Below are 14,886 nucleotides of genomic sequence, written 5' to 3'. Positions count from 1 at the left end.
TTAACATAGATAAGCATTTTCATTGGGTTTCTAAACAGGGACTAACGAACAAATTATAACAACTCTAGGGACAAACTAGGGAACCAATTTTAAGACACAACTGCATTAAGGATTATACCAGGAAAGGGACCAGTGAGGGAGGATTATGCAGAGTGACCACTAGCCCTCTAACTTGTAATTAGATACTCTGCAGGAAAGAACACAAGTATCTTGATTAACCCCTTAGGTCCTGTGGCTGGCTCATACATTGCTACATCACCACCCCCCTTCTAGTACATTTGGGAACAGAGTTGCCTTGCCAGGTAACTCTGTTTCCCACTGTGGAGGGAGTGAAGTGGTTACCTGCCCTTTAGCTGGACAGATCATTTCCAAACTTTTGAGTTTAGTGGATGTAGTCCATTGTTTGTGCTCATGTAAGGGCCACTCGGTTGCAGTTCCATTACTAAGACAAGCATCTCGTTTAGCACCCTTATTGATGACACACAGTCTATGTGCAAGAGGCTTTTCCACCCTACACCCATGACCTTGTACCAGAGGCGTATCTACTGAAAATAGCGCCTATGGCAAGCACTGAAATTGCGCCCCTGTCCAAATATCTAAAACCCATTTACTAGCCCCTGCTGCCCATATATATATATAAATATTAGTCCCTGCTGCCGATAGCAGGTATAGATCAACACACAAACCCAGATCAATTGAAATTCACTTGTGATCTCAGCACTGAAGGTATATATCAAATAAACAGAATCAGACATACAAGTCCTGTATTTGCAGGTATACAATAAATATATGAAACGTAGCATCGCAGGTGTAGATCAACTGAATAAGACATATTAACCCTGTATTTGCAGGTACACATAAATAATGTATGGAAACATAGCATAGCAGATATGGATCTACAGAATAAGACAAAAACCAGCTTTGCAGGTAAAAAACAATTGGAATTCACATTAAAACACGGCATTAAAGGTATATTTAAAACCCCCTAAATTACAGGCATAGATCGCAGGTTGCACCCCAAAGCCAGCCCTGGCATCCACACTGCCCACATAGAACCTGGCCAGCACCCAGATTACACACATAAGATTTGCAATCTGTGTCCCCAAATAGCCCAGCACAAGTCAACTTTGTCCCCAAACAGTCCGGCCAGTGCCATCTTTGTGCCATATACACCCTGCCTGTGCCATCTTGGTCCCCAAGGCTCAAACCTCCTGCTAGTGCCATCTTTGCCCTTCCACAATTATACATCTATGATACACAAACACTTTTACAGTCACTCACTAATTCACACTTTAATTCAGACAACTCATCCACACATTAACTCATGCTCTCCCTCATTCACTCAATGCATCCACACATTAACTCATGCTCTCCCTCATTCAGACAATTCATCCACACATTAACTCATGCTCTCCCTCATTCAGACAATACATTCACATATTAACTCATGCTCTCTCTCTCATTCACTCAATGCATCCACACATTAATGCACACTCTTTACTTATATCTACCCCTCTCCCTCCCCTATCACTTTCTACCCCCCTCTCCCTCCCTTATCACTTTTTACCCCTCTCCCTCCCTTATCACTTTTTACCCCCCTCTCCCTCCCTTATCACTTTCTAACCCCCTCTCCCACCCTTACCCACTATATACCCCCCCCTCTCTCACCTTGAAGTCCAGCGACGGGAGCACGATGCTGCTGTCTTCCTGCACCGCTCGCTGGTGCCCGCTGCTTCACTGCTGAGCGCCGTAATATGACGTCATATTTCTGCGCCCAGCAGTGAAGCAGCGGGCACCAGCGAGCGGCTTTTAAACGCTGTCTTCTTTTTTTTGATGCGGGGGAGAACGAGGGGCGCCGAGCGGTTGCTAGGCGCCCCTCTCTCTCCCCCGCATCAGTGTTTAAAAGCCGCTCGCTGGTGCCGGCATTTCATGCTGAGCGCCGCAATATGCCGGCATATTGCGGCGCTCTGCATGTAATGCCGGCACCGGGACGGGGGTAGAGGGCTCGTGGAGGAGAATGAGGGGAGCCGAGCGGTTGCTAGGCGCCCCTCTCTCTCCTCCGCATCAAAAAAAAAAACGGCATTTAAAAGCCGCTCACCGGCACCCCCCTTGAGATGGCGCCCATGGCACGTGCCATGGCTGCCATACCCTATATACGCCTCTGCTCTGCCTTGTACATATCTTTGAAGTTGTGGTTCACTGATGACACATACTTGAGTATGGAGCAGCCATTAGGTCTCAGGAACCTGCTCCATGTATTCCTCCATCTAAATCTACAGATTAGGCTTTAGCTCCTTGCAATCCTGTACACCTTTTCGGCTGCATGTCTTTGTCTGTGGCTTGGAATGAGGCAACTGTGTCTTATGGGTTGCATCTGAAAAAGGAGATAAGGCTCTTGTACCTCACATCCATGTGGACCTTCCTGAGGCTAAAGATGAGGCTCAAGTATCCCATATGTATGTCTCCTCTTGCAGATCTGAATGAAAGGTTACTTTATCAGAATCCTGTGCATCTTTCTGATGCTCAACGTGTAGCTTAAGCGTCAGGCTTGGTTTGAGACAATTCAGGTACGAATGCCTGGTTTTCCCTCTGCCGCTGAGGATGGTGCTCTTGTGCCTCACATCCCTGCATCTCTGGCTGCTGCTGAGGAAGTGGCACTGACATATTGCATCCCTGAATCTGTGGCTGTCACTGTGAAATGTGTTCTGTTACCTGCAAGTCCGGTTGCTGCTGGTATATTGGCACCTCATATCATTGCACCTCTGACTGCCACTGGGGTTGGGGCTCTTGCACCTCAGATTCTTCAAATGTCCAATGACACTTGCTTAATGGCAAAATTAGCCACACTGTTAACATCCTGTGGATTAGGATTTGGTGATTCCTCAGTCTTTGGACAAATACAGCGCTTCTTTCTTTATAAACGGCCATCCTGCTTCTATCTGTGTCCCACGTGGTGGTATGAGGAAGCACTAGATCCCACCACTTGCCACCAGCGTAACAGGAACCAGGGTCACCACTCTATCCCTGGTCGTTGTTGCCATCTTCCTCTTGCTAGTACCTAGTTACAACATGGGTAGCCGGTCTGGTGCTCCGGGAACAATCTCCATACCACCAAACACACAGCAGGGAAAACACACACTTTATTCAAGTAACAGAGGGATTTAAAAAGAGACAAAGGCAATAAAAGGACATTAACGAAAAGGGGAGGGGTAAGACATTTTATGTCGACAGGATGCTTCATATTTGCATTATCTTCTTTACTTAAACCTCCAGCAGCAAAGAAATGGTTAACATCAGAAAAAACAAACAACCGATCAGAAACATGTCCATAAGAAGCCCCTCAGGACTGTGTTCAAGGCTTTCACTTTCCATCCGTGTCAGCCTTGTCTTCCTCGCCCCATCTGTATGGTGGGGGATGCTCTAGCGCTGGTGCATTCAACTGGTATCCCTGCGGGACAAGTGTGTGATCGAGCGTGCGGTAGGTGCGCTGGTTTTCATCAGCAATATCTTTCTTGTAAAGACTGTGGAGTTTCATCCTGTTATAAATATTTGTGCGCTCAATTCCTTCATTACCTATCGGCATTTCAAAATGGAAGGCATTCAGCTTTTACGAGACCTGATGAGAGAAGGGGACTGGTTTACGAGGATTTGAAGGACGCACGCCTTCACATGGACAACAGGAGATTCCTGCAGTTTTGGTGGAAGGGCGAGCTGTGGCAATTCCCTTTGGTCTGAGTTCCTCCCCATGGTGCTTCACCAAGCTCCTGAAACCTGTCATGGAGTTCCTGCGGGGACATGGGGTACAGTCCATAGTTTATCTGGACGACATTCTCTTGATGCCTCAGGATCAGAGTACCCTCTATAGGGACACCATTCTTAAGGTCCAGTGGTTCCAGTGGTTGGACTTTGTAATCAACGAGAAGAAATCAGAACTGACCCTGACTCAATCATTCGGGGTCTGCTGTAGTGTTCATGCGTGTCTCTGAGGGATATGGTGCATATGATAGGCCAACTCTTGGCTTCCATACAGGCTATTTTTCCAGGTCCCCTTCATTATCGGGCTATACAACGTCTAAAGGCGTCCTATCTCCATCACTCAGGCTCTCACTACCAGGTCATTCGGCTGACCGATGAGGTGCTTCTGGAATTGCGATGGTGGCTACACCATATGGGCACACCCCAGATTTCATCCTGCGAGGTTTCGGCCACGGGTGGCCTCTGGATGGAGGAGAAGAAGAGTTTCCACATCAATTGTTTGGAGCTAATAGCCAGGTCTTTTGCCATCCACAGCTTCACCAAAAACATGTCGCACTGTTCCCTAGTGTTCAGGATGGATCACCACCTCTTCATCAGGGTGGAATACATCCCGGGGAACGAGAACCTGGTTGCGGACTGGTTTTTCAGGCATTTCTGGCACTTGCAACCTGACGTCTTCCGCGCCCTAGATCTAGCTCGGGGTTCACTTCCTGTCTAAAACGCCAGGTGATTAATTTCTTCAGCTGGTTCCTAGACCGGCTGTCTCTGGCGGTGGATACGTTTCTTCAGACGTGGCCAACCTTGGGGGCATATGCTTTTCCCCCATTTTCGGTAATACTCCAGACTCTCCATCAAGTTCACAGTCAATGGGTCACGATCCTGTTGATTACCCCGCTGTGGAGGACTCAGCTATGGTTTCCCATTCTTTTGGAGATGTCATGTGCCATCCTGCTGTTGCTGCCTCCAGATTAGGATCTACTTTTGGATCCAGAATGCAACCCACATCTGTTGATCCTTCTCAGTCAGCTATTGTTGGTGGCTTGGATGGTTTCATCTGAGACTCAAGACCTGCTCTGGGACTACTGGGCTCCAGGCACTAGAAGATCCTACCTGCAGGCGTGAGGGTCCTGGGATAGCTGGTGCGTAGAACGACCCAGTGATCCCTTTACAGCGCCTGTGGTGAAGGTACTGATTTTTTTTCACTAGGCAAGTTGTACCATACTTTATTCATGCACAATTTAAGAGGTGCCGGTCGGTGTTTGGGGAGAGCACTTTGTTTCAGTTTATCCTCTTCTATTTCTCTCTTGTCTAATTACATGTCCCCTTGATTCTACACCCTCTCATCTTACCCAGTCTCTCTCATCCACTCTTGACCCTATACTAACTCATATGTTCAACCCCCCCCTCTCCACTGGATCCTTCTAACCCTTCAAGCATACTACCATAAAGCCCTTTACCAATGTGGCTGGACTCCACCAATTTGTCAAACTACCTCCCTACTCTCTACTTCCTAACGGTTCCAAACATTTTGAATGGCTTGTGTACAACTGACTAACCAAGTTCCTCAACTCTATACATGACAATTATCAATCTGGATTCCATTGTAAACAACTTACTAAAGTGACCGATGATTTACTCATTGCTAACTCCAAGGGTCACTACTCTTTGCTAAAACTTTTGGATATTTTTGCTGCTTTTGACACTATGGACCACCTTCTTCTTCATCAAATCCATCACAATCTTGGTACCTCTGACACTCCTCTTTCCTGGTTCCCATCCTTTTTACACATTAAGCATCTGCTTTTCCAGTCATTCTTCATATCCCCTTCTCTCACCCCAATGTTCAGTTCTAGGACCTCTGCTGATCTCACTTTATATTACCTCACTTGGCAAACTAATATCATCCATGGCGTTCAATACCACCTGTATGCTGATGACATCCAGATCTACCTATCCTCTATTGACCTCTCTCCCTCTGTCTTAGATCATGTAATTTACTGCCTTGCATCTATCTCTACCTGGATGTCTGCACGTTTCCTAAAACTCAATATTTCCAAAACCAAACTCCTCATAATCCCCTTCCTCCAATGCTAACATTCCCTAATCAGTTTCCTTTAATGTCAATAGTGCAATTATCTCCCCGTCCCCTCACGCTCACTGCCTTTGTGTCACCCTTGACTCTGACCTTTTGTTCACCCCTTAGATTCAGTCTTATTCAAAATACTGCCGTCTCCATCTTAAAAACATTGCCCCACATGTCCACAGTATCTCACGCCTTGACTATTGTAACCCTGTCAATCCACCATGAATGCTGCTGCCAGACTTATCTTCCTCTCCCATTGCTTTACTAACACTGTCAGTCTCTTCATTGGGTTCCTGTGCACTTCAGGGTTCATTCCACAATCCTGACTATCCTGACAATCTTACTTTCAAAGCCCCTTATAGCGGTTCCTATACATAAATCTCATCCCTCATCTCTAAATACACTCCTAACTAGTCTCTACGCTCATGAAATGATCTAATTCCGTCCTCTCATGTTCTCATGCATGCCTGCAAGATTCTCAAGGATTACCCCTATCCTCTGAAACACTCTTTCCCAGGCTACCTATCTTTCCCCCTGCTTTCGGTTGTTATCTCATTTGACACAAAAAAGGTACACCAGATATTTTTTTTTAAAATTACCAAAAGCCAAAACAGATTATGATGAGGTTCATACCTTGAAAGCCCAAAATCTGAAACCTTTACTGTCCCGTCTTCAGCTACTAAGCAGTTCCTGGCAGCCTGAATGAAAGCATAAGATTATGGAAGTAAACACATACAATGGTGAGATTACATACAGGTAATGAGTAATTATAGACTGTGCAGGATTATTTGCTACTATGTATTATGTTACTTCCATAATGGAATAATATCCAGATCAGGTACTGCTGGATTCTGTGTAATACGTTATCATTCTACGAGAACAATTACAATAAGAACAGACTGCTTAGCAAAAGAGCTAATATGGAACTGTGAAATTTTTGATCTCCTTACCAGATCACGGTGCAAAAACTGCTTTGATTCAAGATACATCATTGCTGCACATACATCATTACACATTGAAAGCAAGTCTCCTTGGGCTACCTTTCCACGCAACTCCTTCAAGTATGAAAGGAGACTGCCATTTGACAAATATTCGGTAATGATAAAAATTGGCCGCTGCTTAGTGCAAACACCATACAACTGAACAAGGTTCGGATGAGACAGTTTCCTGAGGATCAGAAAGCATAACAAACAAGAATGATATAGCAAAGCACACAGAAGCAATATAACTAGAATACGTGTGTGCAAAGCCATTGCAAGTATAAAAAATGTGTTTAGAAAATTATCAGTGGTACAAAACGGTATTGTAGAATGAATAATTTAATCTGTTAAATAAGGGTTATGTAAACAGTTAGTAAACCATTAGAAGTGATTTCAGAATTAGAATATTTAGTGGGATATTTGCATAACCAGTAAAACTGATCAAAGTAAGATTATTCTTGATCAAATACAGTATATACGTTTATCGCTACCTGCAAATACATTAAATAGTAAGTCAATTGATTTCCTACATTTATAGAGTTGGCTATGGCAGGCCCTTCAATTATGAAACTCTGCATGAAATTAATCTAGTTTTTTGCTTCACAACATGCTCAAACAACAATTGCAATGCAAGATATGTCTATACAGAAAAAATCTTTTCTAAAATTAAACTTCTTATAATATCGCAGGATGAGCATAATTACCATATTGGCTCGGATATAGGCCGCACCCGAATATAGGCCGCACCCTAAAAGTTAGGTTCTTTTTTAAAGAAAAAAAATTCTTAGTAAAAAAAACCATACATATGCTGCCACTCTGCCCCCGCGAGATATGCTGCTACTCTGCCCTTCCCAGACATGCTGCCACTCTGCCCTCCCCAGATATGCTGCCACTGTGCCCCCCCGAGATATGTTGCCACTCTATCCCCCCCTGAGATATGCACTCTGCCCCCGATATGTGCCCCCCTCGAGATATGCTGCCACTCTACCCCCCCTGAGATATGCTGCCACTCTGCCCCCAAGAGGTCCCCCCCCTAGACTTACGCAGTACGCGTACTCAACTTCCGGTGCTGGCAAAGTGCTGGGAAGTGCCGACAAGGAAGATTGTTAGCGTACATCGCCCAGACGTTCACCGGCTGCGGCGATGCAAGCGTTAACAACCTCAGCTGCCGGCACGTCTGAACGATGTGCTTTAACAATCTCCCTTGCCAGGACTCCCCCCGTGGGAATTCCCGGCAAGGGAGATTGTTAAAGCACATCGTGCAGATGTGCCGGCAGCGGGGGCTGTTTATGCACATCGCCGCTGCACGTCTGCGAGATGCGCTTAGACAATCTCCCGTGCCGGCACTCCCTCCGTGGAAAGTGCTGGCAGGGGAGGCTGTCTGAGCACATCCGAGAGTAGGATACAGGTCCCCTGCACCGCTGTGGGGGATCTGTATCCTAACCCTGCTGCCTGCCCGAATATAGGCCGCACCCCCACTTTAAAGACTTAAAGTGGGGGGAAAAAAGTGCGGCCTATATTCGAGCCAATACGGTAATAAGTAAATGACAATTGACCATGTAACTGTACATTATTTTACCTCTACAGATAAGCAAGGATTATATGTGTATACAAGAGAGAGAGAGAGCTTTCCTTATCTGTTTGCATAGGGTTTCAGTGCAACAAGGAGTGAAACTCACATCATGCATTTTGCCTCTTCAATGAATTCATCTTCAGACATGGAACCTTCCTTGATCATCTTTATAGCCACTTCATGTTGGCCTCTCCATTTCCCATACTTAACCACACCAAATTGCCCATCCCCTAGCTCCTTCAAGAAAGTCAGATCCTTGGGGTCAATCTCCCATGATCCTTTGAAATAGGAAAAATGTGCAAATCAGTACATCTTTTAAAACTTCCCCATCTACAACTGTCCTATCTGTTACCTCCTACTGTCTAGTTCCAGTGGCCTCTTTTGATTATTGCAAGAATTTTCACTTCTTTCTTACCATATCCAAGCCCTGCAACAGAGGGTGCACTTCTTTTCACTGAACACACGGGGTATTTCAGCCTTGATATCAGTCCTGCATCAGAATGAGATTACAGTAAGTGAGTACGATTTGTGGAGTAGACACATGATTAAATTAAACTATTCCTTTTTACCTTGAGGTTCCCACTTGCTGTTTAAAATAAGCTTTTAAAAAAATCCATAATTTTCAAGAAAGTTTGGTTTAATTAAAAAATTCCAAAACTAATAAAACAGTACACTGCCAGAGTTTATACACTATAGTTACTTACTGCGTGATCATAGATACATTTTTTTGTACCCTTTGTGACCAAGGCAGTTTTAACAATTTTGCCGTGCTCCTGTTTAGCGGTAATTTTGTCCTCACCCATTAGTGTACCCACACAAGTTATATATTGTTTTTTTCAGGACAAGGGCTTTCTTCAGATATTTTTGATCGTATCATTTTATTTTCTATTTAAAAAAATGCTGAAAACCCCAATTTTGCTCATTTTTTGAAAAAAAGCTGGCCAATTCAATTTACCCCACCAAACCTTATATTTTTGAAAACTAGTTATTTCAAATGCTGGTATTTTAAACTTTTAAGCCTTTGTCAAAATTTGTGGTAGTAATGTTTTTGTATTTTTTATCACACAAACTGTACTTCAGGTGTGAATTTACAGCTCCTGGTATACGTCACTGTCAAATAACACCCCAACATATGTTCAGCAACATCTGTTGATTACAGTGATACCACTCATGCATGGGTTTGGTTGTTTGGGGGATAAAAGGCAACATTTTGGAAGTGAGCTTTTTTCCATTTTGGTCAGTCTGTGCGTTTGCCCCATCTTTGAACTCCAATTTACCCCATCAAACCATTCTACCCCTTGGGTATTTGAAATGTTTTTACTTTAACTCTTTCCATGTCAGGATTTTTGGGAAGATACAGAACTAATTTTAGTACCATAATAATACACTTTATTTTTTTAGTTTAGTACTTTTTTTTTTTACATTTTGCTGGAACTGGAAGGTTCCCCTGATGGTGACATCACTGCATAATTATTTTTAAATTTTACCACATTTTTTAGGTTTTTCCCCCCCATATTTTTATTATTATTTTTATTTATTTTTTTAAAATATTTTACTAATCACATTTTGATTAGAAAGCTAGGCTTCATTGACTTGCATGGTTCAATGCAGTATCTGTATTCAACCTGCAAAGGGAGCCAGAGTTCTCAGGAGGGTCAGGAGAGACCCTCTTAGAAAGTTTGGAAACTTGGTTATTTCTTTAAAGGATGCGTCGCTATCTTGCAAGTGGCAAAATCTCTCACAGTGGCAGTTGTGACCACTCTCTGGAGCAGTCACAGCATGTCCTGGGGTGGGTGTTCTGTGTCGCTGAATGCTTTGCTATCAAGGCATTTCAGCGACACCATTGAAGCTTAGGAGTCCATATGTATGGCGGATGTTGACGCCCCGGAGAGAGGCCCGACATGGCCCCTGATGCCGATCTCGGTGTTGCTGATGCCTCGACATCGAGAGATTACAGCAACACCATTTAAGTGAAGAAGCTTGTTTAATGCCATAACGTGCCAGTCACGTCATTGGTCTTTAATCTACTGTTTTTGCGTGACGTGCCTGGCCTGTCATAGGTTGTTAAGGGGTTAAAAATGACTCATTGTCTAGTATAAATGTAAGTGTAATCCCTTTGTCTCCGTTGTATGCATGATGACATTAGTCAGGTGCTGATCAGTAGCATACCTAAGGGGGGGGGTCTGCCCTGGGTGCCACTTACCAGGGGAGTGCCACCTACTGGGAAACCAAATGGCAGCCTTGCTGTTGGGTCCCATAGATATCTGCGCGGCCCTAGTGCTGCTCGACTAGCCCCCAGACCAGTGAAATCTGCAGCTGAGAGAGTGTAAATAAATAAGTGTGTGAATGAATGAGTAAGTGAATGTTATAAGTGTTTGGGGCAAAGGTGGCACAGGCAGACTACTTAAGGGGCAGGTTTGGCACAATCAAGCCGTTTCAGGGGCCAAGGTGGCATGGGCAGGCTGTTTCAGGGGCAGAGACCTACCATGTCCATGACTGGCTTAGTATATAGTGATGAGGGTTATGCTACACTGCCGCCAATGTCTGGCTCAGTGTATAGTGATGGGGGTTACGCTGTACCACCAATAAATGTCTGGGTAAGTATATTTATTATTTATTTAAACTTATTTAATTTTTTTATAAGTTAATAATTTCTTTTTTTCAGATTTCTAGTTTTTTTCCAGTTGACATACAGTTTTCAAATTTGTGAAATAAATATTCTTGCCAACATTATTTTTTGTGGGTGTCTTTACCTTTAATCTTTTATCTTTAAAGTGCGTGGGAGTGCTACATACAGGTTCTGCCCCGGGTGCCAAATACTCTAGGTACGCCCCTGGTGCCGATGTTGTCTGTGTAATCCCTTATGTTATGTTCTAATTATGTTAATCCTTTCCTGCGTATGTCAATTTCCCCTCTCCTGAAAAAGTGACCATATTAACCATACCCACTTCCAATAAAGTGTGTGCGTTCCCGTATATCTGCCTGGCATGCTTTATCACGTGGATGGTTTAAAGAAACCATTTTGACTCCTATCTCCTGCAGCACTGCTGATTTGGACTAGAGCAGTGACCCCCTGCCGTTTAAGAGAGAGAGAAATTTGGTTAGGACCATGGATTAATTCCGTTGTCTGGTTCCCATTACAATAATCTGAGGTATTCAGAGATCTGTTTTGTGTTTTTTTATAGGGTATTGAAGTTCTGATCAATACCTCCAACCTAGTCTCATTGATTTGACTACATGTTACTCCAATTAAATAGCTACTCCAAATAGCTTATGCATTCATTAGCCTTGGGGGTGACATACATTTTCCACCCCACATTGTAAATGTTTACATGGTATGTTTTAACCACCAGGTATGTCATGCCTAAGTGGGCTCATTAGTTCTGTGATGTACCTGGCATGTCATGCCAAAAAAATTTCCCCACATCGCTCAGATGATTCTCAACATTCCTCTGCTGCCTGATCGCTTCATGAGCATAAGTGCTGTGTTAGCCCGTAAAATGCCACAATCATTTTTGAGGTTAATAACCATTTTCACAGGGCACTGCTGCTGCTGGTCTGCAGTTTTTAGTGGGCCACCGTTTTTAGTGGGGACTAAATCACAGTCAATTCTGAGCTCCTATGGAGCACCAGCATTGAAAGAGTTAAAAAAAGAACAGCAGCAGCACTAATCAGTGAGTTAAGGATCTGCTGCAGTTCAAACTGCTGCAGAACCAATCAAAATTGGAATGATGGCGATCAGATCACTTCTGGCAAATAGGATCATTTGCCAATAACCTGATCATTATAGCAGCCACTGGATGACCCTGCCCTGTGGCATCTTTGCCCCCAAACAGCCTCACTGTGCCATGCTTACACATCCATGCTATCACACACATATTAATTTACTCATTCACAAATATTAATTCACTCATTCATTCACTCATTCAGATATTAATTCACTCATTCACAGATATTCATTCATTTTCAGATACTTATTAATTCCCTCATTTAGATACTCATTTATACAGTCATTCACAAATATTCATTCACTCCTTCACAGATGCTCATTAATTTGCTCAAGCATCACATCCATTGTCAGGTCAGGGGGGTGAGGGTTAATGTATATATAAACAATATCGCTAGAGTGTAATCTTGTGAGCAGGGCCCTTTTTACCTAATGTATCGGTATGTTTTTGTCTGACAATTCTAGTATTGTTATACCCTTTGAATACACATACTGTAACAACTGTGAATTGTTGGTGCTATATAAATGATAATAATAATATCATATGGGAGGCACCAAACTCTCCCAAGACTTGGTGCATATGTTAAATATAACTCACTTGACACCTGAGAACTCAACGCCACTCTAAATTAGCATGGAATCTTTTGTTTGGAAATTGTCTACAACTGAACCTGCAACTTTTTCCCCCTACTCACTTACTCTGTGTACATACAAATTGGGAGGCTCTTCTGTTACCCTACTTATATTGCTTCTTCTCTCATCTTACATAATTCAGAAATTACAATCTGCCTAGCTAGTACATTACAGTTTTCCCCGTCTGTGAACAATTTCCTTGATTTGACATTAAACTCTGACTGACTATGATTCATTAGAACTTCTACTTACCTCATTAAAGAACCATCTTGAACTGTATTTATTTTGCTATTGCAATCTAGTTACAGTTACTAAACATCTGTCATATGACCAGGAATCTGTATCTCATGTAATCTAGTACTATAAAACACGTTACAGCTGCTAAGGCCCTTTGCTAATTGGCGCTGTATGCCTGTGATCAAATGTGAAGAATGGTTGTGCTGCATCAGAGCTTTATGCTTCCATTGGATTTCAACAATGGCACCTTGTGAAATAATATTCCTGTGACTTCAGTTCTCACCTGCGGCATTGTGCTGGTGATAGGTGATCAGATCAGGGATAGAGGAATGGTGATGTTTTTCTGCCAAGTAATATTGATTCCCAGGGGTCTGACACACTACGTAATGACGGATAATCCCTTCCCTGAAAAAATTAATAATAATAATAATACACTTATAAGAAAAATGTAGAATGTCAAATATATAAACTGATAACAAAAATGTTTGTGTTTACAACACTTACCCTGATGATTTGGCAAACACAGACACTGTATATTTTCCGGCCTTACTGGAATCTCTTACTATGAAGCCTCCATCTTTAGCCTATAAGAGACATTAAGAATACAACGTTAAAAATACTACAATTAAATTAGACTGTCTCACACAATCATACACACAAAAATATATAATAAAACAGTGGACTTAACAAAGAAAACAAATCAAATAGACTTGGTGCATCAACCAGCAGGAAAAGCACATATTTAGAAACAAGGCATAAATAAAGTTATCTGATTCACTTGAACTTTATCTGTTAATTTCACCATACTTTTATTACCTCTGTTTTCAGAAGTTGCTCCGCCTGACTTCTTGTCATATTTTTGGAATACCACCTGTTGCATAAACAAAATATCATCAGTAGTAAATGTAATGTTGGCAACATTTACAACCTGACTGGATAATTTTTCTGCTCTTCTGTGGACCTTCTATGCAGATATTTTCTGCAAATGGATGTATTTGGATAGTGCAGGAAAACAAACATTGAATGTGTTATATGCCAAGTGTGTTATGCTACATTTTATTACTAGGCCACTTGGAAAGACTTATACGGAATTGGTTAGGAACTCAAGTTCGAGGCTCTGAATATTTCTTTTAAACCTTTTCTATACTTACTCATATATTTCCAGTGGATCCTGGGCTTCTGTGACATAGTTACCAGGTATATAACCCTCTTGGCTGAAATATATATTAAACATTGTTAGGTATACAGGAAGAAGAAGAAAAATAACCAAACTGGGCTAATGCACAATGGGCTGGTACCTGACATGCCCTCCCAACTACATCTTACATGCAACCACATGTTGTAAAAGTGTATGGTGCGGCCCACATCTCAGGCTTATCACCCACTGTCCTTTAAGTACCAGGGCAAATTCTACTGTTTCATATCAATATTGCTCAACACAGTGACCACAACTTTACCATATTCGCATCTCTACTGTTCTTTGTTAAATGTCAGTTAATTACAAATTACACCATATTAAAATAAACATGCAGGTGGAACTGCTTTATTACACCGAACATATAAAGCTTGTTATTACCTAAAAGTAAAATGATACACAATGGTAGAGGCGTTACCTCTAATATTTAACCTAATTATAATTGCTGAATTGTATTTTTATAGGATATTCAAGAAATCCTTGAAAACAAGGTACATTATTTGTGTTTCTTTGTGATTACTGCACAAAATGTATGTTACTCGATACCCTTCAGAGAAAAAACAATGAAAAATTTAATAAAATAGCAAAAAACATTCCTTTCCTATTCTCTTGCAAGTTAGTAAAGGTTACCCACAATAATATACTACCTGTAAATTCAGACCCATACAAAAGAGGTCTAAAAAGTAATTAACACAAACCATA

General features: G+C 42.3%; 1 pseudogene; it reads right to left on the bottom strand.

Moving 5' to 3' along the window:
* The window catches only part of LOC149282325 (tyrosine-protein kinase BTK-like), an 88,739-nt pseudogene that overhangs the window by 2,986 nt on the left and 70,867 nt on the right, over positions 1-14,886 (bottom strand).

This window comes from Sceloporus occidentalis, unplaced genomic scaffold, assembly GCF_023333645.1.
Source record: "Sceloporus occidentalis isolate IW3139 unplaced genomic scaffold, rSceOcc1.0.p SCAF_119, whole genome shotgun sequence".
NCBI classification, from domain to species: Eukaryota; Metazoa; Chordata; class Lepidosauria; order Squamata; family Phrynosomatidae; genus Sceloporus; species Sceloporus occidentalis.
Note: the sequence above shows the minus strand (reverse complement) of the source record. Positions and strands in the feature narration are given on the sequence as shown.